The sequence below is a fragment of the Ranitomeya variabilis genome, chromosome 4 (genome assembly GCF_051348905.1).
Source record: "Ranitomeya variabilis isolate aRanVar5 chromosome 4, aRanVar5.hap1, whole genome shotgun sequence".
Lineage (NCBI taxonomy): Eukaryota > Metazoa > Chordata > Amphibia > Anura > Dendrobatidae > Ranitomeya > Ranitomeya variabilis.
The window spans coordinates 517107681-517133198 of record NC_135235.1 but is presented as its reverse complement, the minus strand read 5'-3'; the positions used below and the strand labels follow the sequence as shown (position 1 = coordinate 517133198).

The window sequence follows — 25518 nt, the reverse complement described above, 5'->3', positions numbered from 1 at the left end:
GATAATCAATACAAGGTCTCAAAGATCCGTCCTTTTTTGCCACAAAAAAGAATCCCGCACCAAGAGGGGAAGAAGACGGACGAATATGTCCTTTCTCCAGAGACTCCTTGATATATGAACGCATAGCGGTATGTTCAGGTACCGACAGATTAAACAGTCTTCCCTTAGGAAACTTACTGCCTGGGATCAAATCTATAGCACAGTCACAGTCCCTATGAGGAGGCAGTGCACTGGACTCAGACTCACTGAAGACATCCTGATAATCAGACAAATACTCCGGAACTTCCGAAGGCGTAGAAGAAGCAATAGACACAGGCAGGGAATCCCCATGAATACCACGACAGCCCCAACTTGAGACTGACATAGCCTTCCAGTCCAGGACTGGATTATGGGTCTGTAACCATGGCAGCCCTAAAACAACCAAATCATGCATTTTATGTAAAACCAGGAAACGTATCACCTCGCGGTGTTCAGGAGTCATGCACATGGTAACCTGTGTCCAATACTGCGGTTTATTTGCTGCCAATGGTGTAGCATCAATACCCCTAAGAGGGATAGGATTTTCTAATGGTTCAAGAGTAAAACCACAGCGCTTAGCAAATGAGAGATCCATGAGACTCAGGGCAGCACCTGAATCTACAAACGCCATGACAGGATAAGATGACAGTGAGCAAATCAAAGTTACAGACAGAATAAATTTAGGTTGCAAATTACCAACGGTGACAGGACTAACAACCTTAGCTATACGTTTAGAGCATGCTGAGATAACATGTGTAGAATCACCACAGTAGTAGCACAAGCCATTCCGGCGTCTATGAATTTTCCGCTCATTTCTAGTCAGGATTCTATCACATTGCATTAAATCAGGTGTCTGTTCAGACAACACCATGAGTGAATTTGCGGTTTTGCGCTCCCGCAACCGCCGGTCAATTTGAATAGCCAGTGCCATAGTATCATTCAGACCTGTGGGAATGGGAAAACCCACCATAACATTCTTAATGGCTTCAGAAAGGCCATTTCTAAAATTAGCGGCCAGTGCACACTCGTTCCAATGTGTCAGCACGGACCATTTCCGAAATTTTTGGCAATACACTTCAGCCTCGTCCTGCCCCTGAGACATAGCCAGCAAGGCCTTTTCTGCCTGAATCTCAAGATTGGGTTCCTCATAAAGTAAACCGAGCGCCAGAAAAAACGCATCAAGATCAGCCAATGCCGGATCTCCTGGCGCCAGCGAAAAAGCCCAATCCTGAGGGTCGCCCCGTAAGAACGAAATAACAATTTTTACTTGCTGAGCAGAATCTCCAGATGAACAGGGTCTCAGGGACAAAAACAATTTACAATTATTCACGAAATTCCTAAACTTAAACCTGTCTCCGGAAAACAGTTCAGGAATCGGTATTTTAGGTTCTGACCTAGGATTTCTGATAACATAGTCTTGTATGCCCTGCACACGAGTAGCCAGCTGGTCCACACTTGTAATCAAGGTCTGGACATTCATGTCTGCAGCAAGCATAGCCACTCTGAGGTAAAGGGGAAGAAGAAAAAAAAAAAAAAACTCAGAATCTTCTTTCTTATAATCCCTCTTCTGCAATGCATTAAACATTTAATACGGGCCTGGCAAACTGTTATGACCCCAATGGCGAGGGTCTCAGAGGAACGTGGAAGTCTGCAGAATACAAAAATCCAGCTCATAGGGCAGTGGTAACTGGGTTGACCATATATCTACTCCTAACGCCAACACTAGAAGTAGCCGGGGATCATTCCTACGTTGATTCTAGATGACACGCGCCAGCCGGAGAATCTAGCTACCCCTAGTAGAGGAAAACAAAGACCTTTCTTGCCTCCAGAGAAGGGGACCCCAAAGCTGGATAGAAGCCCCCCACAAATAATGACGGTGAGGTAAGAGGAAATGACAAACACAGAAATGAATCAGGTTTAGCACAGAGAGGCCCGCTTACTGATAGCAGAATAAAGAAAGGTAACTTATATGGTCAACAAAAACCCTATCAAAATCCACACTGGAAATTCAAGAACCCCCGAACCGTCTAACGGTCCGGGGGGAGAACACCAGCCCCCTAGAGCTTCCAGCAAAGGTCAGGATATAGATTAGGAACAAGCTGGACAAAAATACAAAACCAAAACAAATAGCAAAAAGCAAAAGGCAGACTTAGCTGATAAAACTGGAACCAGGATCAGTAGACAAGAGCACAGCAGACTAGCTCTGATAACTACGTTGCCAGGCATTGAACTGAAGGTCCAGGGAGCTTATATAGCAACACCCCTAACTAACGACCCAGGTGCGGATAAAAGGAATGACAGAAAAACCAGAGTCAAAAAACTAGTAACCACTAGAGGGAGCAAAAAGCAAATTCACAACACAAACCATAGTGGCGTGCCCAGGTTACCACTACTTAACAGTACGTCTGACAGCAACACGTTTACATACCAAGTAAACCACAAGGATAATAATAGAAAGTGTGACCTTACCAATACTGAGGTGATGGTGCCACTACCCCCTGCATTTTTTGTTATTTTGACCATTTTTCATTTTCAGAAAATAAATACAAAATGTATTGCTTGGAACTTCGAAGACATGTTGTTAGTAGTTTATAGAATAAAAGAACAACTTACATTTTACTCAAAAATATACCTATAAAGAGAAAAATCAGACAAACAGAAAATTTTGCAGTGGTCTCTTAATTTTTGCCAGAGCTGTATGTCATAAAGTCTAAACTACCGTATATACTCGAGTATAAGCCGACCCGAGTATAAGCCGACCCCCCTAATTGTGCCACAAAAAACTGGGAAAACTTATTGACTCGAGTATAAGCCTAGGGTGGAAAATGCAGCAGCTACCGGTGAATTTCAAAAATAAAAATAGATGCTCCATACCGTTCATTATTGCCCCATAGATGCTCCATATAAAGTTGTGCCATATATAATGCTCCATACCATTGATTATTGCCCCATATATTATCCATATATAGCTGTGCCATATAGAATGCTCTGCACCGTTCATTATGGCCCCATAGATGCTCCTTATATAGCTGTGCCCTATATGCTTTGCACCGTTCAGTTTGGCCCCATAGATGCTCCATATAAATCTGTGCCCTATATGCTCTGCACCGTTCAGTTTGGCCCCATAGATGCTCATTATAAATCTGTGCCTTATATGCTCTGCACCATTCATTATGGCCCCATAGATGATCCATATATAGCTGTGCCATATATGCTCTGCACCGTTCAGTTTGGCCCCATAGATGCTCATTATAAATCTGTGCCCTATATGCTCTGCACCGTTCAGTTTGGCCCCATAGATGCTCATTATAAATCTGTGCCCTATATGCTCTGCACCGTTCAGTTTGGCCCCATAGATGCTCCTTATAAATCTGTGCCATATATGCTCTGCACCGTTCAGTTTGGCCCCATAGATGCTCATTATAAAGCTGCCCCATATGGAATGCTCTGCACGAGGCTGAAGTTGGTTTCTTATTCGTTCAGTTTCTTATTCGGAGCTGAAGTTGGTTTCTTATTCGTCAGTTTCTTATTCGGCAATTTTTTCTTTTCTGTTTTTTATAGGTTTAAGAACAAAAAATAATCATCACAATAATAAAACACAATGCAGCGACGAGCCCTGATGTGAACACGCTTAAAAACGGCTACAAAAACAATAAAACTGGCATAAAAATGGGCATCAAAGTGGGCAACAAAGAGCACTGAAGAAAGGGTTAAATGCCTTTGGGCCACTGATCTCACACTGCAGACATATAGAACAGGGCGCCCCACATCCAAACCAGTTATTTCCAGCCTGGCCCAAATGGGTTCTGGGCACCAGAACTGGCATCAAAGTGGGCAAACAGCCCATTTTCACAGATTTGAATAAGTAACTGATGTTTTAAAGGGGTTAAATGCCTTTGGGCCACTGATACCACAGTGCATACATATAAAACAGGGAGCCCCACATCAAAAACAGGTGTCCTCAGCCTGGCCCAAATGGGTTCTGGGCACCAGAACTGGCAACAACGTGGGCAAACAGCCCATTTTCACATATTTGAATAAGTAACTGATGTTTTTAAGGGGTTAAATGCCTTGGGGCCACTGATCTGACACGTAAAATACACAGAAAGCGATGCCCTGCATCAAACCCAGGTCCCTCCAGCCTGGCCCAAATGGGTTCTGGGCACCAGAACTGGCATCAAAGTGGGCAAACAGCCCATTTTCACAGAGTTTAATAAGTAACTGATGTTTTTAAGGGGTTAAATGCCTTTGGGCCACTGATACAACACTTAAAATTCACAGACAGTGATGCCCTGCATCAAGCACAGGTCCCTCCAGCCTGGCCCAAATGGGTTCTGGGCACCAGAACTGGCATCAAAGTAGGCAAACAGCCCATTTTCACAGATCTGAATAAGTAACTGATGTTTTAAGGGGTTAAATGCCTTTGGGCCACTGATACAACACTTAAAATTCACAGACAGTGATGCCCTGCATCAAGCACAGTTCCCTCCAGCCTGGCCCAAATGGGTTCTGGGCACCAGAACTGGCATCAAAGTGGGCAAACAGCCCATTTTCACAGATTTGAATAAGTAACTGATGTTTTTAAGGGGTTAAATGCCTTTGGGCCACTGATACCACAGTGCACTCATATAAAACAGGGAGCCCAACATCAAAAACAGGTCCCTCCAGCCTGGCCCAAATGGGTTCTGGGCACCAGAACTGGCAACAAAGTGGGCAAACAGCCCAATTTCACGGATTTGAATAAGTAACTGATGTTTTTAAGGGGTTAAATGCCTTTGGGCCACTGATCTGACACATAAAATACACAGAAAGCGATGCCCTGCATCAAACCCAGGTCCCTCCAGCCTGGCACAAATGGGTTCTGGGCACCAGAACTGGCATCAAAGTGGGCAAACAGTCCATTTTCACAGATTTGAATAAGTAACTGATTTTTTTAAGGGGTTACATGCCTTTGGGCCACTGATACAACACTTAAATTTCACAGAAAGTGATGCCCTGCATCAAACCCAGGTCCCTCCAGCCTGGCCCAAATGGGTTCTGGGCACCAGAACTGGCATCAAAGTGGGCAAACAGCCCATTTTCACAGATTTGAAAAAGTAACTGATGTTTTTAAGGGGTTAAATGCCTTTGAGCCACTGATACAACACTTAAAATTCACAGACAGTGATGCCCTGCATCAAACCCAGGTCCCTCCAGCCTGGCCCAAATGGGTTCTGGGCACCAGAACTGGCATCAAAGTGGGCAAACAGCCCATTTTCACAGATTTGAATAAGTAACTGATGTTTTTAAGGGGTTAAATGCCTTTGGGCCACTGACACGACACTTAAAATTCACAGACAGTGATTCCCTACATCAAGCACAGGTCCCTCCAGCCTGGCCCAAATGGGTTCTGGGCACCAGAACTGGCATCAAAGTGGGCAAACAGCCCATTTTGACAGATTTGAATAAGTAACTGATTTTTATAAGGGGTTAAATGCCTTTGGGCCACTGATCTGACATGTAAAATACACAGAAAGCGATGCCCTGCATCAAACCCAGGTCCCTTCAGCCTGGCCCAAATGGGTTCTGGGCACCAGAACTGGCATCAAAATGGGCAAACAGCCCATTTTCACAGATCTGAATAAGTAACTGATGTTTTTAAGGGGTTAAATGCCTTTGGGCCACTGATCTGACACTTAAATTTCACAGACAGTGATGCCCTGCATCAAACCCACGTCCCTCCAGCCTGGCCCAAATGGGTTCTGGGCACCAGAACTGGCATCAAAGTGGGCAAACAGCCCATTTTCATAGATTTGAATAAGTAACTGATGTTTTTAAGGGGTTAAATGCCTTTGGGCCACTGACACGACACTTAAAATTCACAGACAGTGATGCCCTGCATCAAGCACAGGTCCCTCCAGCCTGGCCCAAATGGGTTCTGGGCACCAGAACTGGCATCAGAGTTGGCAAACAGCCCATTTTCACAGATTTGAATAAATTAACTGATGTTTATAAGGGGTTAAATGCCTTTGGGCCACTGATATGACATGTAAAATACACAGAAAGTGATGCCCTGCATCAAATCCAAGTCCCATCAGCGTGGCCCAAATGGGTTCTGGGCACCAGAACTGGCATCAAATTGGGCAAACAGCCCATTTTCACACATTTGAATAAGTAACTGATGTTTTTAAGGGGTTAAATGCCTTTGGGCCACTGATACCACAGTGCTTACATATAAAACAGGGAGCCCCACATCAAAAACAGGTGTCTTCAGCCTGGCCCAATTGGGTTCTGGGCACCAGAACTGGCATCAAAGTGGGCAAACAGCCCATTTTCACAGATTTGAATAAGTAACTGATGTTTTTAAGGGGTTAAATGCCTTTGGGCCACTGATACCACAGTGCACTCATATAAAACAGGGAGCCCAACATCAAAAACAGGTGTCTTCAGCCTGGCCCAAATGGGTTCTGGGCACCAGAACTGGCAACAAAGTGGGCAAACAGCCCATTTTCACGGATTTGAATAAGTAACTGATGTTTTTAAGGGGTTAACTGCCTTTGGGCCACTGATCTGACACATAAAATATACAGAAAGCGATGCCCTGCATCAAACCCAGGTCCCTCCAGCCTGGCCCAAATGGGTTTTGGGCACCAGAATTGGCATTAAAGTCGGCAAACAGCCCATTTTCACAGATTTGAATAAGTAAGTGATTTTGTAAGCGGTTAAATGACTTTGGGCCACTGATCTGACACCATTATGACATGCATTTTGATGCCCTGCATGAAATTCATGTCACTTTAGCTTTCCCAATTGGGTTCTGGCCATGAGAATTGGCATCAAAGTTGGCATTGATTTTAATGATTTGAATAAGTAACTGAATTTTAAGGGGTTAAATGACCTCGGGCCACTGATCTCACACCACTATTACATACACAGACTGGAGACACACTAGCGATTTAAAAATCGGTCCGATTTATTGCAGGAAAGTCTGACGAGTGCAATGCAAGTGTCATGTGAGTGTCAGGCGTTTTTTGTGCGAGTACAATCTGACTTTTCACACCTAGCATCCGATCTACATCCGACTGCAGTGCGATTTTAACATGAGATTTTACATACAGAAATTTTATTAATCATTTACACATAGTTTTAAAACGTAATATTCTTCAAAACGTATATATATATATTTATTTATTTATATTTAGTATATATATTCTAGATAGATAGATAGATTAAAGGCCGGCAAATGATCAGCCACGTACATTTTAATCAGAGTGACAGGTTAGATTACGATAGAGTAGAGATATACACATAGAATAAATGTGTGTGTGTGTGTATATATACTGTATATATATATATATATATATATATATATATATATATATATATATATACAGTATATATATATATATATATATATATATATAATATAACGCTGATAGCGTCACTCTGTCCAAAGCCTTTATAGACTGCGCAAGCGCAACGCGTCTGCACAGTCTGGATCCCACAGTGTGACGCATCCAGGGAGGAGGATTGTGGTCCAGGAGATCACGGTATGAGTAAGCACTGAACACATACCGCGATCTCCGACAGAGAAGCAGAGACGCACCAGGAGGGTGAGTATGAAGGGGGAGGGTGAGCCATGCTATATTCCCCTGTCCCCGTTCCACCGCTGGGTCTTCTGCATCCTCTGGCTGTGACGTTCAGGTCATAGGACGCGATGACGTGGTTAGTGCGCGCCCCCTGCCTCAACAGTCACAGCCAGAGGACACGGATGACAGAGTGGCGCGCGGTGGTGGAACAGGGACAGGTGAATATCGCAAGTGCCCGGTGTGATGGGGCATGCGACAGAGCAGGAAGAGACAACACGCCAGTAATCAATCCAATAAAATTTATCGGAACAGGGAACTAGGACAACACAAATTAAAGTAATTCTGCAGCGTCCGTAATTAGTCTACAATGAGTCCACACAAAGGGAGCAGATCCGGGGGCGTCACCTGACAATCCGATGCCAGGGAAAAGAAAAATAATCCTGGGATGGGTTTACTGGATCCAACAGATGAGGGACACAACACCATTCCGCATGGCAGCTTTTAACCCTCCACACACGGGCACCAGGGTCTCACCTCAGCATATGATCCCAGCCCTTCGCAAGTCACCACACAATTGAATCAGCCAACACATGAGTCTATTGTTCTGTGTCCTGGGATCCACCCCTCCATGGGGGAGGGCTCGCCCTTCTGGTTGTTGACTCAAGCTTGATTACATAGCAGTCCAGGGACACAGGCCGGGGGAGGGAAACGCTGTTACATTGGGGGCCTTAGCCAGCGGCGACTCCAGCACCTGACCCCCATACTGCGCTGGTGTCCCTGCCTGCTTAGGCACTCGGCACCCAGCGACGAGAGGTGAGTATGTCATTTTTTTTTTAAATCGCAGCAGCAGCATACGGGGCATATTATGCTATGGAGCATCTTATGGGGGCCATCAACGATGGGAGCAGCACATGACAGAATGGGGGCGCAGAATGGGTGCAGCACATTACAGAATGGGGCGCAGGATGAGAGCAGCGCATGACAGAATGGGGCACAGAATGGTTGCAGCACATGACAGAATGGGGCGCAGGATGGGAGCAGCACATGACAGAATGGGGGCGCAGAATGGTTGCAGCACATGACAGAATGGGGGTGCAGGATGGGAGTAGCATATGACAGAATGGGGGCGCAGGATGGGAGCTGTTATGATCTGGTGGCCTAAGAGCAGCATGAGACGTACTCTGGAGAAGGTGGTAGCTGTACTGACCGCAGACCCTGAACTTAACACCGCAACTAGAAGTAGCCGTGGAATGTACCTAGCGCTCCCTAGACATCTCGACACAGCTGGAGGACTAATTACCCCTAGAGATAGAAAAGGGAAAACTATCTTGCCTCAGAGAAAATCCCCAAAGAATAGGCAGCCCCCCACAAATATTGACTGTGAGAGGAGAGGGAAAAAACATACACAGACTGAAATGAGAATTTAGCAAAGGAGGCCAATTCTAGCTAAATAGAAAGGATAGGACAATGCAATCAGTATAAAAACACTAGAAAAATATCCACCACAGAAAATACAAAAACTCATCTTCAGAGATCCCAGCTTGGCTAAATAAATCCTTATACAGACCAAGCTGGACAAGACAAAACATAGAAAAGAACTGAACAACAAGGCCACAGAATGTGGACAGCAAAATCAAGGCCAGAACTTATCTTTGAAGAACTGAACTGCAAAGCAGAGGAGACCAGGCAGGGATGTGAATCCTCCAGGAACAATGGACAACTGGCACTGACTAAAGGGTGAAGCAAGACTAAATAGCCCAGTCAAAATTGCAAAAAGTGAACACACCTGATAAATGCTGTGATTCAGAAACAGCAGCGCTACCACTTACAACCACCGGAGGGAGCCCAAGAGCAGAATTCACAACAGGGAGCAGCACATTACAGAATGGGGGTGCAGAATGGGAGCAGCACATGACAGGATGGGGTGCAGGATGGAAGCAGCACATGACAGCATGGGGGCGCAGGATGGGAGCAGCACATGATAGGATGGGAGCTCATGACATGATGAGGGCACAGGAAAAGAGTAGCACATGACAAGATGGAGGCGCACAAAACAGGATGAGGGTGCAGGATGGGGCTGCACATGACAGGAAGGGGGCGCAGGATGGGAGCAGCATATGAAAGGATGGGGGTGCAAGATGGTAGCAGCACATGACAAGATTAGGGGGCAGGATGGAAGAGGCGCATACCAGGATGGAGACCATATACCAATATAAATGCTCGCCACCGGGCGTAGAACAGGTTTAATAGCTAGTGTGTGTGTATATATATATATATCTAACACCAAGAAGACCAAAAACGAACGGCACTGTCTGTGAAACGAGGTTATCCAAAAATTTCAGGCCCAGGTATTAATGAATGCCGTGCATCAAGATCATAGGTGCTCTTCTGAAAATACACGAAAATCCATGACCATATGCAAGAAGAAAGAGAAGGCACTCACCGATCTAAAAATCCCAACTTTATTTTCATCTTCATGTTAAAAAAATACCGACCCGTGGAAGCGCAAGCACAGCGCGAAACGGCCGTCGTCTATCCCTGCTCACAACAACTCCGCTCCTCACTCCCCCGGCCATGGAATTTTTTTAACATTAAGATGAAATAAAGTTGGGAAATTTAGATCGGTGAGTGCCTTCTCTTTCTTCTTGCATATGGATATATACACTCACCGGCCACTTTATTAGGTACACCTGTCCAACTTCTTGTTAACACTTAATTTCTAATCAGCCAATCACATAGCGGCAACTCAGTGCATTTAGGCATGTAGACATGGTCAAGACAATCTCCTGCAGTTCAAACCGAGCATCAGTATGGGGAAGAAAGGTGATTTGAGTGCCTTTGAACGTGGCATGGTTGTTGGTGCAAGAAGGGCTGGTCTGAGTATTTCAGAAACTGCTGATCTACTGGGATTTTCACGCACAACCATCTCTAGGGTTTACAGAGAATGGTCCGAAAAAGAAAAAAAATCCAGTGAGCGGCAGTTCTGTGGGCAGAAATGCCTTGTTGATGCCAGAGGTCAGAGGAGAATGGGCAGACTGGTTCGAGCTGATAGAAAGGCAACAGTGACTCAAATTGCCACCCGTTACAACCAAGGTAGGCCTAAGAGCATCTCTGAACGCACAGTGCGTCGAACTTTGAGACAGATGGGCTACAGCAGCAGAAGACCACACCGGGTACCACTCCTTTCAGCTAAGAACAGGAAACTGAGGCTACAATTTGTACAAGCTCATCGAAATTGGACAGTAGAAGATTGGAAAAACGTTGCTTGGTCTGATGAGTCTCGATTTCTGCTGCGACATTCGGATGGTAGGGTCAGAATTTGGCGTAAACAACATGAAAGCATGGATTCATCCTGCCTGGTATGGAGCATCTTTGGGATGTGCAGCCGACAAATCTGCGGCAACTGTGTGATGCCATCATGTCAATATGGACCAAAATCTCTGAGGAATGCTTCCAGCACCTTGTTGAATCTATGCCACGAAGAATTGAGGCAGTTCTGAAGGCAAAAGGGGTCCAACCCGTTACTAGCATGGTGTACCTAATAAAGTGGCCGGTGAGTGTATATATATATATATATATATATATATATATATATATATATATATATATACTGTATATATATAGTCTTTATATTGCAATGAGAGATACATAGAAGAATAGCCGGTAATTCATTTGTCAGCCTCTCTAAAATCACTGCTGGAGCCGACAGGATAGAAGACATGGTTTACATACACTAAGCAGATGCAGAATAGTTAGATATGTACTGTATATGTCAGTGATCAATACAATTAGTATAGTGTGTGTGCAAATTAGAGGACATGTATGTAATTAATAAAATATTATTTTGGAGGGAAAAAATGTTGCGGGCTCCCGCGTAATTTTCCAATCCAGAGAGGGAAAGCCAGCGACTGGAGGCCAATGTTTATAGCCTAAGAAGGGGTTAATACCCATGGATCTCCCCAGGCTATGAATATGAGCCCACAGCTGTATTTTTAGGGTTTACTGGCTATTAAAATAGGGTGGCCCCCAAAAAATGACATGGGGTACCCTTATAATTAAATCCCAGAAAGGGCTATGCAGACAGTTGCAGGCTGATATTCATAGCCTAGGAAGGGGCCATGGATATTGACCCCTCCTGGCTACAAACACTAGCTCTCAGCCTCCCCAGAAATGTCGCATTTTTAAGATTCGCCAATTTCAGCACTTAGCCTCTCTCTTCCCGCTGCCCTGTATTGGTGGTATATGGGGTAATAGTTTGGGGGTTGATGTGACCTTTATATTGTAAGGTCACATCAAGCCCGGCTTAGTAAGGGAGAATTGTCAAGAAGACACCTATCCATTGATAATCCTATAGTTGTTACAGGCTCAATAAAGTCGCAGCCAGAATAAAGTCTTTCAATGAAATAAAACACTAAACACAGTTTTTCATCATTATTATCCAGCTAATACATACAACACCCTTGTTCTCCTGTAATTAAAAAAAAAAAAAAAAAAAAAAAACAACAATATACCATACCTGTCAGTCGTTCTGTCCCACGCAGTAATCCATATCTGGGGAAAATACAGTTTGCAACTAGGAGCGGTGCTGAAATGCGACCACCATGGCTGCAAACTACTGGTGAATTAATGAGATGATGCCAGCGCAGCTTCAGAGACTAGTGCTGATGTCACTGAGTCTGCCCTCTATTCCGGCCTGAACTGCAATGAACTCTGCAGCTTGGGAAAATGAACTGGCATTTTCCCACGCTCCAGAGTTCAGCGCGGGTCAGGCCAGAAGGGAGGGTAGACTCAGTGACTTCACCGCTAGTCACTGAGGCTGCGCTGGCAGCATCTCCTCATTCCCCAGTAGTTTGCAGCTGGGCTGGTAGCATCTTAGCATAGTCCTGGTTGCAAACTGTATTTTCCCCAGATATGGATTACTGCGTGGGACAGAACAACTGACAGGTATGGAATATTGTTTTTTTTTTTGTTGTTTTTTTTTTATTCATTACAGGAGATCGAGGGTGTCTCATGGATTAGCTGAATAATAAAGATGGCAAACTGTGTTTATTGTTTTATTTAATTAACCCTTTCACGACATGCGCCGTACATGTACTGCGCATGTCGGGTCCCCTGCTTTGATGTGCGCTCCGGCGGTGAGCGCACATCAAAGTCGCGACATGTCAGCTGTTTTGTACAGCTGACATGTGCGCGCAATAGCGGCGGGTGAAATCGCGATTCACCCGCCGCTATTAACCTGTTAAATGCCGCTGTCAAATGCAGACAGCGGCATTTAACTACCGCATCCGGCCGGGCGGCCGGAAATGACGTCATCGCCGACCCCCGTCACATGATCGGGGGTCGGCGATGCATCAGGAAGGTAACCATAGAGGTCCTTGAGACCTCTATGGTTACTGATCGCCGGTGGCTGTGAGCGCCCCCCTGTGGTCGGCGCTCACAGCACACCTGCAATTCTCCTACATAACAGCGATCTGATGATCGCTGTTATGTAGCAGAGCCGATCGGGCTGTGCCTGCTTCTAGCCTCCCTTGGAGGCTACTGAAGCATGGCAAAAGTGAAAAAAAAAAGTTTTTAAAAATGTGAAAAAAATATTAAAAATATAAAAGTTTAAATCACCCCCCTTTCGCCCCATCCTAAATAAAACAATAATAAAAAAAAAAAACTACACATATTTGGTATCGCCGCGTTCAGAATCGCCCGATCTATCAAATAAAAAAAAGCATTAACCTGATCGCTAAACAGCGTAGCGAGAAAAAAATCCGAAACACCAGAATTACGTTTTTTTGGTCGCCGCGACATTGCGTTAAAATGCAATAACGGGCGATCAAAAGAACGTATCTGCGCCGAAATGGTATCATTAAAAACATCAGCTCGGCACGCAAAAAATAAGCCCTCACCCGACCCCAGATCACGAAAATTGGAGACGCTACGGGTATCGGAAAATTGCACTTTTTTTTTTTTTTTTTTTTAAGCAAAGTGTGGAATTTTTTTTCACCACTTGGATAAAAAATAACCTAGACATGTTAGGTGTCTATGAACTCGTAATGACCTAGAGAATCATAATGGCAGGTCAGTTTTAGCATTTAGTGAACCTAGCAAAAAAAACAAACAAAAAACAAGTGTGGGATTGCACTTTTTTTGCAATTTCACCGCACTTGGAATTTTTTTCCCATTTTCTAGTACATGACATGGTAAAACCAATGATGTCGTTCAAAATTACAACTCGTCCCGCAAAAAATAAGCCCTCACATGGCCATATTGACGGAAAAATAAAAAAGTTATGGCTCTGGGAAGGAGGGGAGCGAAAAACGAAAACACAAAAACGAAAAAGGGCCGCGACTTGAAGGGGTTAAAAGACTTTATTCTGGCTGTGTCATGATATGTACTTTTGCCCTGTATTTGAATAATATGCCATTTGATGTATGTAACTGTTCCCTGGTTTCTATTAGCTGTAATTTATGTATTTTGTTGTGCTGGGAGTTCACCTGTAATAATATGTCTCCTTCCCCCAATACTTGCAGCCCTAAGCTATAATGTAATTAAGCTTTGTCAACACCACTAGTGGAGGAATAGCCATTCTTCCTCACAGCAGGTGACTAGTCAAATGTACATACTATATAGACTAAGCAGAGCCGACTAGTCTAGAATCTTCTGGTGGACCCAATTATTGAATAGAAGGTGTGACCCCTACCCCCCTTCATGGGCGGATCCCAGGAGCTCAGACAATCCATTCTTATTTTTGAGATCAGATGTGAGTTGATCCTTGAAGGAGAAGGAGTGGGGATTCTTAGCTGAGGCAAGACCCCATGTCCATCTGTGACTGCGGAAGCAAACGGGGCGAGACTTGAGCTGAGGACATATCTCGTCATTCGTGAGATTGTTTTGGGATCCCTTGGACTCATGTGGACTATTGCTTTGTTAGCTGCCACAAGGATTATCGGGAGGTGCCCCCGAACCTTGTTGTGATCCGCTTTTTGGGCTCCCCTAGTGGTGGCTGGTGGTACTGGAGACTTGTGTGTTCTTTTCTGCCTCAGCTCACCTGCTTCCATCAGTTTTGGGAGTTCCCTATTTAGCCTTGCTCTCCAGTCACTTCCTTGCCGGTCATCATTGTAACCTGAGTCTTTCAGTTGCATGTTCCTGCTACCAGTCTGCTGATCAGCTAAGTGGACTCTTGTCCTTTTTGTTTTGTATTTTTTTGTCCAGTTTACAGTTTGTCATTTCCTGTTACTGGAAGCTCTTGTGGACTGAAATTGCCACTCCTGTGTCATGAGTTGACACAGGAGTCTTAAAGTAATTTCAGGATGGGTTTTTGAAAGGGTTTTTCAGCTGACCGTGAAGTCCTCTTTTGTATCCTTCCTCTATCTAGTAAGTGGACCTCGCTTTGCTAAATCTACCTTCATACTGTGTATGTCTTTTCCTCTGAACTCACCGTTAATATATGTGGGGGCTACTATCATCTTTGGGGAATTTCACTAGAGGTAAGCCAGGTCTGTTCCTTCCTCTTCCAGGCGTAGTTAGTTCTCCGGCTGGCGCATGGCATCTAGGCAGCCGTAGGAATGCTTCCTGGCTACTGTTAGTTGTGTGGTAGATTTAGGTCACGGTCAGCTTGAGTTTCCATCACCCGAGGGCTAGTCTGTTATTTTGTGTTTCTGATGTTCCCATGCCATTGGGGAATCATGACAGTATGACCGGCCACTGTTAAAGTAATTGGCAGAAGAAAGGAGAGTAAAAGAAGTCTGTAGATTTTTTTTTTTTTTTCCCTCACATGTTTGCTACATAGTTGGCTCAGTTGTATTTCTGCTCTATCTTACAGCCTTGCCTTTCTCTCCTTCTAATCCTTGAATGGCTCTGATCTCTCCGGTTTAAGGATGGACTCTCAGAGTTTGGCTGCAGGTTTAAATAATCTTGCTACGAAGGTTCAGAATTTACAAGATTATGTTATACGTACTCCTATTTCTGAACCTAAGATTCCTACACCAGAGGTATTTTCCGGAGATAGATCTCGGTTTCTGAATTTCAAATGTAATTGTAAATTATTCCTTTCTCTCAGACCTCACTCCTCTGGAGATCCTGTTCAGCAGGTTAAGATTGTGATTTCTTTGCTGCGAGGTGACCCTCAAAATTGGGCATTTTCATTGACACCAGGGGATCCTGCGTTGCTCAATGTGGATGCGTTTTTTCTGGCTTTAGGGTTGCTGTATGAGGAACCTAATTTGGAGATTCAAGCTGAAAAAGCTTTAATAGCCCTGTCTCAAGGGCAAGATGAAGCTGAGATATACTGCCAAAAATTTCGTAAATGGTCTGTGCTTACTCAGTGGAATGAGTGTGCCCTAGCGGCAATTTTCAGAGAAGGCCTTTCTGATGCCGTTAAGGATGTCATGGTGGGGTTTCCTACGCCCACAGGTCTGAATGAGTCCATCACAATGGCGATTCAGATTGATCGGCGTTTGCGGGAGCGCAAACCCGTGCACCATTTGGCGGTATCTTCTGAAGGGACGCCAGAGAAAATGCAATGTGACAGAATTCTGTCAAGAAGCGAGCGGCAGAATTATAGGCGCAAAAATGGCTTGTGCTTCTACTGTGGTGATTCCGCGCATGTTATATCAGCATGCTTTAAACGTACTAGGAAGGCTGACAAGTCTGTTTCTATTCGCACTTTACAGTCTAAATTTCTTCTGTCTGTAACTCTGATTTGTTCATTATCAGTTATTACCGTGGATGCCTATGTGGACTCTGGCGCCGCTCTGAGTCTCATGGATTGGTCCTTCGCCAGGCGCTGTGGGTTTGATTTGGAGCCTCTGGAAGTTCCTATACCTCTGAAGGGTATTGATTCACCTCTGGCTTGTAATAGACCACAGTTCTGGACGCAAGTGACTATGCGTATGACTCCAGACCATCAGGAGATGATTCGCTTCCTCGTGTTGCATAATTTACATGATGTGTTAGTGCTTGGATTACCATGGTTGCAATCTCATAACCCAGTACTGGACTGGAAAACTATGTCTGTGTTAAGCTGGGGATGTCGGGGGGCTCATGGGGACATACCTTTGGTTTCTATCTCGTCATCTATTCCCTCTGAGGTTCCGGCATTTTTGTCGGATTTTGGGGATATTTTTGAAGAGCCTAAAATTGGTTCTCTCCCTCCCCACAGAGAGTGTGATTGCGCCATAGATCTGATTCCAGGCAGTAAATTTCCAAAGGGTCGTTTGTTTAACCTATCTGTACCTGAGCATGCTGCCATGCGAGAGTATGTTAAGGAGTCCCTGGAAAAGGGACATATTCGTCCTTCTTCATCACCTTTAGGAGCTGGGTTTTTCTTTGTCTCTAAAAAGGATGGCTCGCTGAGGCCTTGTATTGATTATCGACTCTTGAATAAAATTACTGTCAAATATCAGTATCCGTTGCCGCTGCTTACTGATTTGTTTGCTCGCATAAGGGGGGCTAAGTGGTTCTCCAAGATTGATCTCCGTGGGGCGTATAATTTGGTGCGAATTAAGCAAGGGGATGAGTGGAAAACCGCATTTAATACGCCTGAGGGCCACTTTGAGTATTTAGTAATGCCTTTCGGCCTTTCTAATGCACCTTCAGTTTTTCAGTCCTTTATGCATGATATTTTCCGTGAATATCTGGATAAATTTATGATTGTGTATTTGGACGATATTTTGATTTTTTCTGAGGACTGGGAGTCTCATGTTCAGCAGGTCAGGAGGGTTTTTCAGGTCTTGCGGGAGAATTCTCTGTGTGTAAAGGGTTCTAAGTGTGTTTTTGGGGTTCAAAAGATTTCCTTTTTGGGGTACATTTTTTCCCCTTCTTCTGTTGAGATGGACCCTGTCAAGGTTCGGGCTATTTGTGACTGGACGCAGCCTACTTCTCTAAAGGGTCTTCAGAAGTTCTTGGGCTTTGCTAATTTTTATCGTCGATTTATAACTGGTTTTTCTGGTGTTGCTAAGCCTCTTACGGATTTGACTAAGAAGGGTGCTGATGTTGCCAATTGGTCCTCTGCCGCTGTGGAGGCCTTTCGGGAACTTAAGCGCCGCTTTTCGTCTGCCCCTGTGTTGCGCCAGCCTGATGTCTCTCTCCCCTTTCAGGTTGAGGTCGATGCTTCCGAGATCGGAGCGGGGGCGGTTTTGTCGCAGAGAAGTTCCGATTGCTCAGTGATGAGACCTTGTGCGTTCTTTTCTCGAAAGTTTTCTGCCGCCGAAAGAAATTATGATGTCGGTAATCGGGAGCTTTTGGCCATGAAGTGGGCATTTGAGGAGTGGCGTCATTGGCTTGAGGGTGCTAGACATCAGGTGGTGGTTTTGACTGATCACAAGAATCTGATTTATCTTGAGTCTGCCAGGCGCCTGAATCCTAGACAGGCGCGCTGGTCGTTGTTTTTCTCTCGGTTTAATTTTGTGGTCTCATATCTACCAGGTTCTAAGAATGTGAAGGCAGATGCCCTTTCTAGGAGTTTTGAGCCTGATTCCCCTGGTGATTCGGAACCTACAGGTATCCTTAAGGATGGGGTGATATTATCCGCTATTTCCCCAGATCTGCGACGTGCTTTGCAAGAGTTTCAGGCGGATAGACCTGATCGCTGTCCACCTGGTAGACTGTTTGTTCCTGATGATTGGACCAGTAGAGTCATCTCGGAGGTTCATTCTTCTACGCTGGCGGGTCATCCTGGAATTTTTGGTACCAGGGATTTGGTGGCTAGATCCTTCTGGTGGCCATCTCTGTCTCGAGATGTGCGTGTTTTTGTGCAGTCTTGTGATGTGTGTGCTCGGGCCAAGCCTTGTTGTTCTAGGGCTAGCGGGTTGTTGTTGCCCTTGCCTATTCCGAAGAGGCCTTGGACGCACATCTCGAAGGACTTTATTTCTGATCTTCCTGTCTCTCAGAGGATGTCTGTTATCTGGGTGGTGTGTGACCGTTTTTCTAAGATGGTTCATTTGGTGCCATTGCCGAAGTTGCCTTCCTCGTCTGAGTTGGTTCCTTTGTTTTTTCAAAATGTGGTTCGCTTGCATGGTATTCCTGAAAATATCGTTTCTGATAGGGGTACCCAGTTCGTTTCTAGATTTTGGCGGGCATTCTGTGCCAGGTTGGGCATTGATTTGTCTTTTTCGTCTGCCTTCCATCCTCAGACTAATGGCCAGACGGAGCGAACTAATCAGACTTTGGAGACGTATTTGAGGTGTTTTGTGTCTGCGGATCAGGATGATTGGGTTGCCTTTTTGCCGTTGGCGGAGTTTGCTCTTAATATTCGGGCTAGTTCGGCCACTTTGGTTTCCCCTTTCTTTTGCAATTCGGGGTTTCATCCCCGTTTTTCTTCTGGTCAGGCCTCAGTGGAGGGTTCTGTTGGAGGATGGAGAGAGGCCTACCAGCTCCACAACATCGGTGGCCCCCAGTTCTTCTGTCCCCATTGTTCCCCATTCCTCTAAGCCACCACCTCATGCTGATACCAGTGTAAATGTGCCTCCAGTTGCTTCTACTGCATTTTCTGGAATACGACGAGGAGAGGAAGTAGCAGAGTGCAGGTGTTATGGTTGTGGGCATCAGGGGCGTCTGCAGGCCTTATGCCCAGCCAGCCCATGGGGGAGTCGTCCTCAAACCCCTACAGCACCTTCAGGTTGGAGCCGGCCTCCAGATTCCCTTACCCCTCGCCCAAGAGGACGCCTTGGATGGAGTGAGACCCAGCACAGATGCTATCGATGTGGGCAGCCGGGGCATCTGCAAGCCTCCTGCCCAGCTGTTCAAATGAGGATTGATCCTGTACCCAGTCGTATTAATAATTATGTACAGCCAAGTGCCATGGAGGAAGACGTGTCACCACTACGTTAGGACTGGCCTAGTGCCTCACCCACCCATGTTGCACCACTAGGAGTTTATGGTGTGCGACCTGCAGCTATGACGACTTCTGCTCATCGAGGTAAACACTTGCAGGAGGTCGTGCTGGATGGACAGAGACTTATTGGATTTTGTGACTTAGGGGCTTTCCTCACACTGGCTGATACCCGAGTGGTTCGGCCTGAGACAATTCATAGAGGACCTGGGATTGTCATTAAACTGGCTGGTGGACAATGGAGGACTATTCCCACAGCCACTGTGGATCTGAACTTTGGTTTTGGGGTCAGGCGATGTGTGGTTGGGGTGATGGGTGGTCTGCCTGCAGATGTTCTCCTGGGCAATGATGTGGGAGAGCTACAATGCCAATTCGTGGCTGCATGAAGCCACATGTAAGTTATGCTCTGCCTGTGTGTACTTAACCAGCGACCTGTAGAGGTCCCTAGTACGTACACAAATTGGGAGGGGAAGGGATTGTCATGATATGTACTTTTGCCCTGTCCTATATTTGAATAATATGCCATTTGATGTATGTAACTGTTCTCTGGTTTCTATTAGCTGTAATTTATGTATTTTCTTGTGCTGGGAGTTCACCTGTAACAATATGTCTCCTTCCCCAATACTTGCAGCCCTAAGCTATAATGTAATTAAGCTTTGTCAACACCACTAGTGGAGGAATAGCCATTCTCCCTCACAGCAGGTGGCTAGTTAAATGTACATACTATATAGACTAAGCGGAGCCGACCAGTCTAGACTCTTCTGGTGGACCCAACCATTGAATAGGTGTGACTCCTACCCCCATTCATGGGCGGATCCCAGGAGCTCAGACAATCCATTCTTATTTTTGAGATCAGATGTGTATTGATCCTTGTATGAGAAGGAGTGGGGATTCTTAGCTGAGGCAAGACCCCATGTCCATCTGTGACTGCGAGACTTGAGCTGAGGACATATCTCGTCATTCGTGAGATTGTTTTGGGATCCCTTGGACTCGTGTGGACTATTGCTTTGTTAGCTGGCACAAGGATTATCGGGAGGTGCCCCGAACCTGTTCCGTTGGACTAATTGTGGACTCTGTAGATCTACCTGCATGTGTTGTTCCAGCGTTCTTGATAATAAATTTGTGGAATCATCCCTTGGCCTGTTGTCCCTTCTTGCTCTGCCGTACACCCCGTCACAGGCTGTGTCTTTATTGAACCTCTAACAACTATAGGATTAGTAATGGATAGCTGTCTTATTGACACCTCTCCATTACTAAGCCGGGCTTGATGTGACCTTACAATTCAAAGGTCACATCAACCACCCAACTATTACCCCATTGCCACCGCTACAGAGCAGTGGGAAGAGAGAGGCTAAGTGCCATAATTGCCATAAATCATGCAGCTGCGTCAACAAAAACTAAATCTCTGAGCAGTCACAAATACTCGGGAGATTTCCTGAGCAACAAGTATATTCGCTCATCACTATTAACTACCTGCAAAAAACACTTGATGAACTTTCGATAGTAGTTTGCAAACCCCAAGAAGCGTTGCAAATAGTGCGAAACCCCTCATTGGAAACAATCAAACCCAAAAATGATAACTCCTGTACAAAAAATTAACATTTCAAATTTTGAAAAAAGTAGTTTTTCCCTGAGTCTATAAAGGACAGTACGCAACTAGTGCGAATGGGTTTCACTGTCAGGGGAGTAAACCAAGATGTCGTCAAGATAAATAACCGCAAAGCGACCGATCAGATCAGCAAACACAACATTAATAAAATTTAGAAAAATGGCAAGGGGTGTTTGTTAGCCCAAAGGACATGAACAGATTTTCAAAAAGAACTTCTCACGTCAGAAACGCCGTCTTCCACTCGTCTCCCTCTCAAACACTTATCCAATTATAGGCTCCCCACAAATCCAACTTTGAAAATCATTTGGCCCCAGACAATTGGTTACACAAGTCAGGAATGAGAGGAAGTGGGTAAGTGTTTCTCACAGTGATTTTGTTGTGTTCCCAAAAGTCGAGGCAAGGACTCAAACAACCATCATTTTTCTTTACAAAGAAAAAGCCAGCTGCCACAGGAGAAACATAAGGGCGGATATGCCCCTTACGAAGACTCTCGGCAATATACTCCTTCATGGCCAGCCGCTCAGGACAAGAAAGATTAAACAAACGGGCCTTGGGCAATTTAGCCCTATGAAGTAAATTGATGGCGCAATTAAAAGATGGATGTGGTGGTAGAACCTCAGTCTCGCTTTCAGAGAACACGTCTTCAAAGACCTTCAGGTACTCCGGAATAGCTTCCAGACCGACAGACAACACAGATACAGACTTCAAGGACTTAGATAAGAACCATTGAACAATTTCCTCAGTAACCCAATTAATAACAGGGTTTTGATGCTGTAACCAAGGCATTCCCAAAACCAACCCACTATATTTGCCCACTTTGAGGCTAATTCTGGTGCCCAGATCCCACTTGGGCGAGGCTGGAGGGACCTGGGTTTGATGCAGGGCATCACTTTCTGTGTATTTTAAGTGTCAGATCAGTGGCCCAAGGGCATTTAACCCCTTAAAAACATCAGTTACTTATTCAAATCTGTCAAAATGGGCTGTTTGCCCAATTTGATGCCAGTTCTGATGCCCAGAACACATTTGGGCCAGGCTGAAGAGAACTCTTTTTGATGTGGGGCTCTGTGTTCTATATGTATGCACTGTGGTATCAGTGGACCAAAGGCATTTAACCCCTTAAAAACATCAGTTACTTATTCAAATCTGTGAAAATGGGCTGTTTGCCCATTTTGATGCCAGTTCTAGTGCCCAGAACCCATTTGGCCCAGGCTGGAGGGACCTGTGCTTGATGCAAGGCATCACTGTCTGTGAATTTTAAGTGTCGTATCAGTGGCCCAAAGGCATTTAACCCCTTAAAAACATCAGTTACTTATTCAGATCTGTGAAAATGGGCTGTTTGCCCACTTTGATGCCAGTTCTGATGCCCAGAACCCATTTGGGCCAGGCTGAAGAGAACTCTTTTTGATGTGGGGCTCCGTGTTCTATATGTATGCACTGTGGTATCAGTGGACCAAAGGTATTTAACCCCTTAAAAACATCAGTTACTTATTCAGATCTGTGAAAATGGGCTGTTTGCCCACTTTGATGCCAGTTCTGGTGCCCAGAACCCATTTGGGCCAGGCTGGAAGGACCTGGGTTTGATGCAGGGCATCACTTTCTGTGTATTTTAAGTGTCAGATCAGTTTCCCAAAGGCATTTAACCCCTTAAAACATCAGTTACTTATTCAGATCTGTGAAAATGGGCTGTTTGCCTACTTTGATGCCAGTTCTGGTGCCCAGAACCCATTTGGGCCAGGCTGGAGGGACCTGTATTTGATGCAGGGCATCACTGTCTGTGAATTTTAAGTGTTTTATCAGTGGCCCAAAGGCATTTAACCCCTTAAAAACATCAGTTACTTATTCAAATCTGTGAAAATGGGCTGTTTGCCCACTTTGATGCCAGTTCTGGTGCCCAGAACCCATTTGGGCCAGGCTGGAGGGACCTGGGTTTGATGCAGGGCATCACTGTCTGTGAATTTTAAGTGTTGTATCAGTGGCCCAAAGGCATTTAACCCCTTAAAAACATCAGTTACTTATTCAAATCTGTGAAAATGGGCAGTTTGCCCACTTTGATGCCAGTTCTGGTGCCCAGAACCCATTTGGGCCAGGCTGGAGGGACCTGGGTTTGATGCAGGGCATCACTGTCTGTGAATTTTAAGTGTCGTATCAGTGGCCCAAAGGCATTTAACCCCTTAAAAACATCAGTTACTTATTCAGATCTGTGAAAATGGGCTGTTTGCCCACTTTGATGCCAGTTCTGATGCCCAGAACCCATTTGGGCCAGGCTGAAGAGAACTCTTTTTGATGTGGGGCTCCGTGTTCTATATGTATGCACTGTGGTATCAGTGGACCAAAGGTATTTAACCCCTTAAAAACATCAGTTACTTATTCAGATCTGTGAAAATGGGCTGTTTGCCCACTTTGATGCCAGTTCTGGTGCCCAGAACCCATTTGGGCCAGGCTGGAAGGACCTGGGTTTGATGCAGGGCATCACTTTCTGTGTATTTTAAGTGTCAGATCAGTTTCCCAAAGGCATTTAACCCCTTATAAACATCAGTTACTTATTCAAATCTGTGAAAATGGGCTGTTTGCCAAATCTGATGCCAGTTCTGGTGCCCAGAACCCATTTGGGCCAGGCTGGAGGGACCTGGATTTGATGCAGGGCATCACTGTCTGTGAATTTTAAGTGTTTTATCAGTGGCCCAAAGGCATTTAACCCCTTAAAAACATCAGTTACTTATTCAAATCTGTGAAAATGGGCTGTTTGCCCACTTTGATGCCAGTTCTGGTGCCCAGAACCCATTTGGGCCAAGCTGGAGGGACCTGGGTTTGATGCAGGGCATCACTGTCTGTGAATTTTAAGTGTTGTATCAGTGGCCCAAAGGCATTTAACCCCTTAAAAAATCTGTTACTTATTCAAATCTGTGAAAATGGGCTGTTTGCCCACTTTGATGCCAGTTCTGGTGCCCAGAACCCATTTGGGCCAGGCTGGAGGGACCTGGGTTTGATGCAGGGCATCACTGTCTGTGAATTTTAAGTGTCAGATCAGTGGCCCAAAGGCATTTAACCCCTTAAAAACATCAGTTACTTATTCAGATCTGTGAAAATGGGCTGTTTGCCCACTTTGATGCCAGTTCTGGTGCCCAGAACCCATTTGGGCCAGGCTGAAGGGACCTGGGTTTGATGCAGGGCATCGCTTTCTGTGTATTTTACGTGTCAGATCAGTGGCCCAAAGGCATTTAACCCCTTAAAAACATCAGTTACTTATTCAAATCCGTGAAAATGGGCTGTTTGCCCACTTTGTTGCCAGTTCTGGTGCCCAGAACCCATTTGGGCCAGGCTGAAGATACCTGTTTTTGATGTTGGGCTCCCTGTTTTATATTTGTGCACTGTGGTATCAGTGGCCCAAAGGCATTTAACCACTTAAAAACATCAGTTACTTATTCAAATCTGTGAAAATGGGCTGTTTGCCCACTTTGATGCCAGTTCTGGTGCCCAGAACCCATTTGGGCCAGGCTGGAAATAACTGGTTTGGATGTGGGGCACCCTGTTCTATATGTCTGCAGTGTGAGATCAGTGGCCCAAAGGCATTTAACCCTTTCTTCAGTGCTCTTTGTTGCCCACTTTGATGCCCATTTTTGTGCCAGTTTTATTGTTTTTGTAGCCGTTTTTAAGCGTATTCACGTCACGGCACCTCGCTGCATTGTGTTTTATTATTGTGATGATTATTTTTTGTTCTTAAACCTATAAAAAACAGAAAAAAAAAAATTGCCGAATAAGAAACTGACGAATAAGAAACCAACTTCAGCTCCGAATAAGAAACTGAACGAATAAGAAACCAACTTCAGCCTCGTATGCTCTGCAGCGTTCAGTTTGGCCCCATAAATGCTCCACATAAATCTGTGCCATATATAACGCTGCTGCTGCAATAAAAATAATAAAACACATACTCACCTTTCTTGCTTGCAGCTCCCCAGCGTCCGGTCCCGGCGTCTCTCCGCACTGACTGATCAGGCAGAGGGCGCCGCGCACACTATATGCGTCATCGCGCCCTCTGACCTGCACAGTCAGAGCGGAGAGATGCCGGGAAGATGGAGCAGCGCCCGGCATGTGGATCGTTGACAGGTGAATATGCGATACTTACCTGCTCCCGGCGTCCCGCTCCTTCCCCCGGACAGCTGGTCTCCGGTGCCGCAGCTCTTCCTCTGTCAGCGGTCACCGGCAACGCTGATTAGAGAAATTAATAGGCGGCTCCGCCCCTATGGGAGTGGAGTCCATATTAATTTCTCTAATGAGCGGTCCCACGTGACCGCTGAACAGGGGAAGAGCTGTGGCACCCGGAGACCGTGTGACGGGCAGGGGAGCGTCAGGATCGCCGGGACTAGGTAAGTATGCCTCAGCGCCCTCTCCCCCTCACCCGCCGACCCTGCCACAGACCGTGACTTGAGTATAAGCCGAGAGGGGCACTTTCAGCCCAAAAATTTGGGCTGAAAATCTCGGCTTATACTCGAGTATATACGGGT

The 25518-nt window shown here is 45.4% G+C and overlaps 1 protein-coding gene across 1 annotated transcript in view; it reads left to right on the top strand.

The window, feature by feature from the left end:
• The window catches only part of FAM83C (family with sequence similarity 83 member C), a 65882-nt gene that overhangs the window by 26324 nt on the left and 14040 nt on the right, over nt 1–25518 (top strand). The window lies entirely within an intron of this gene.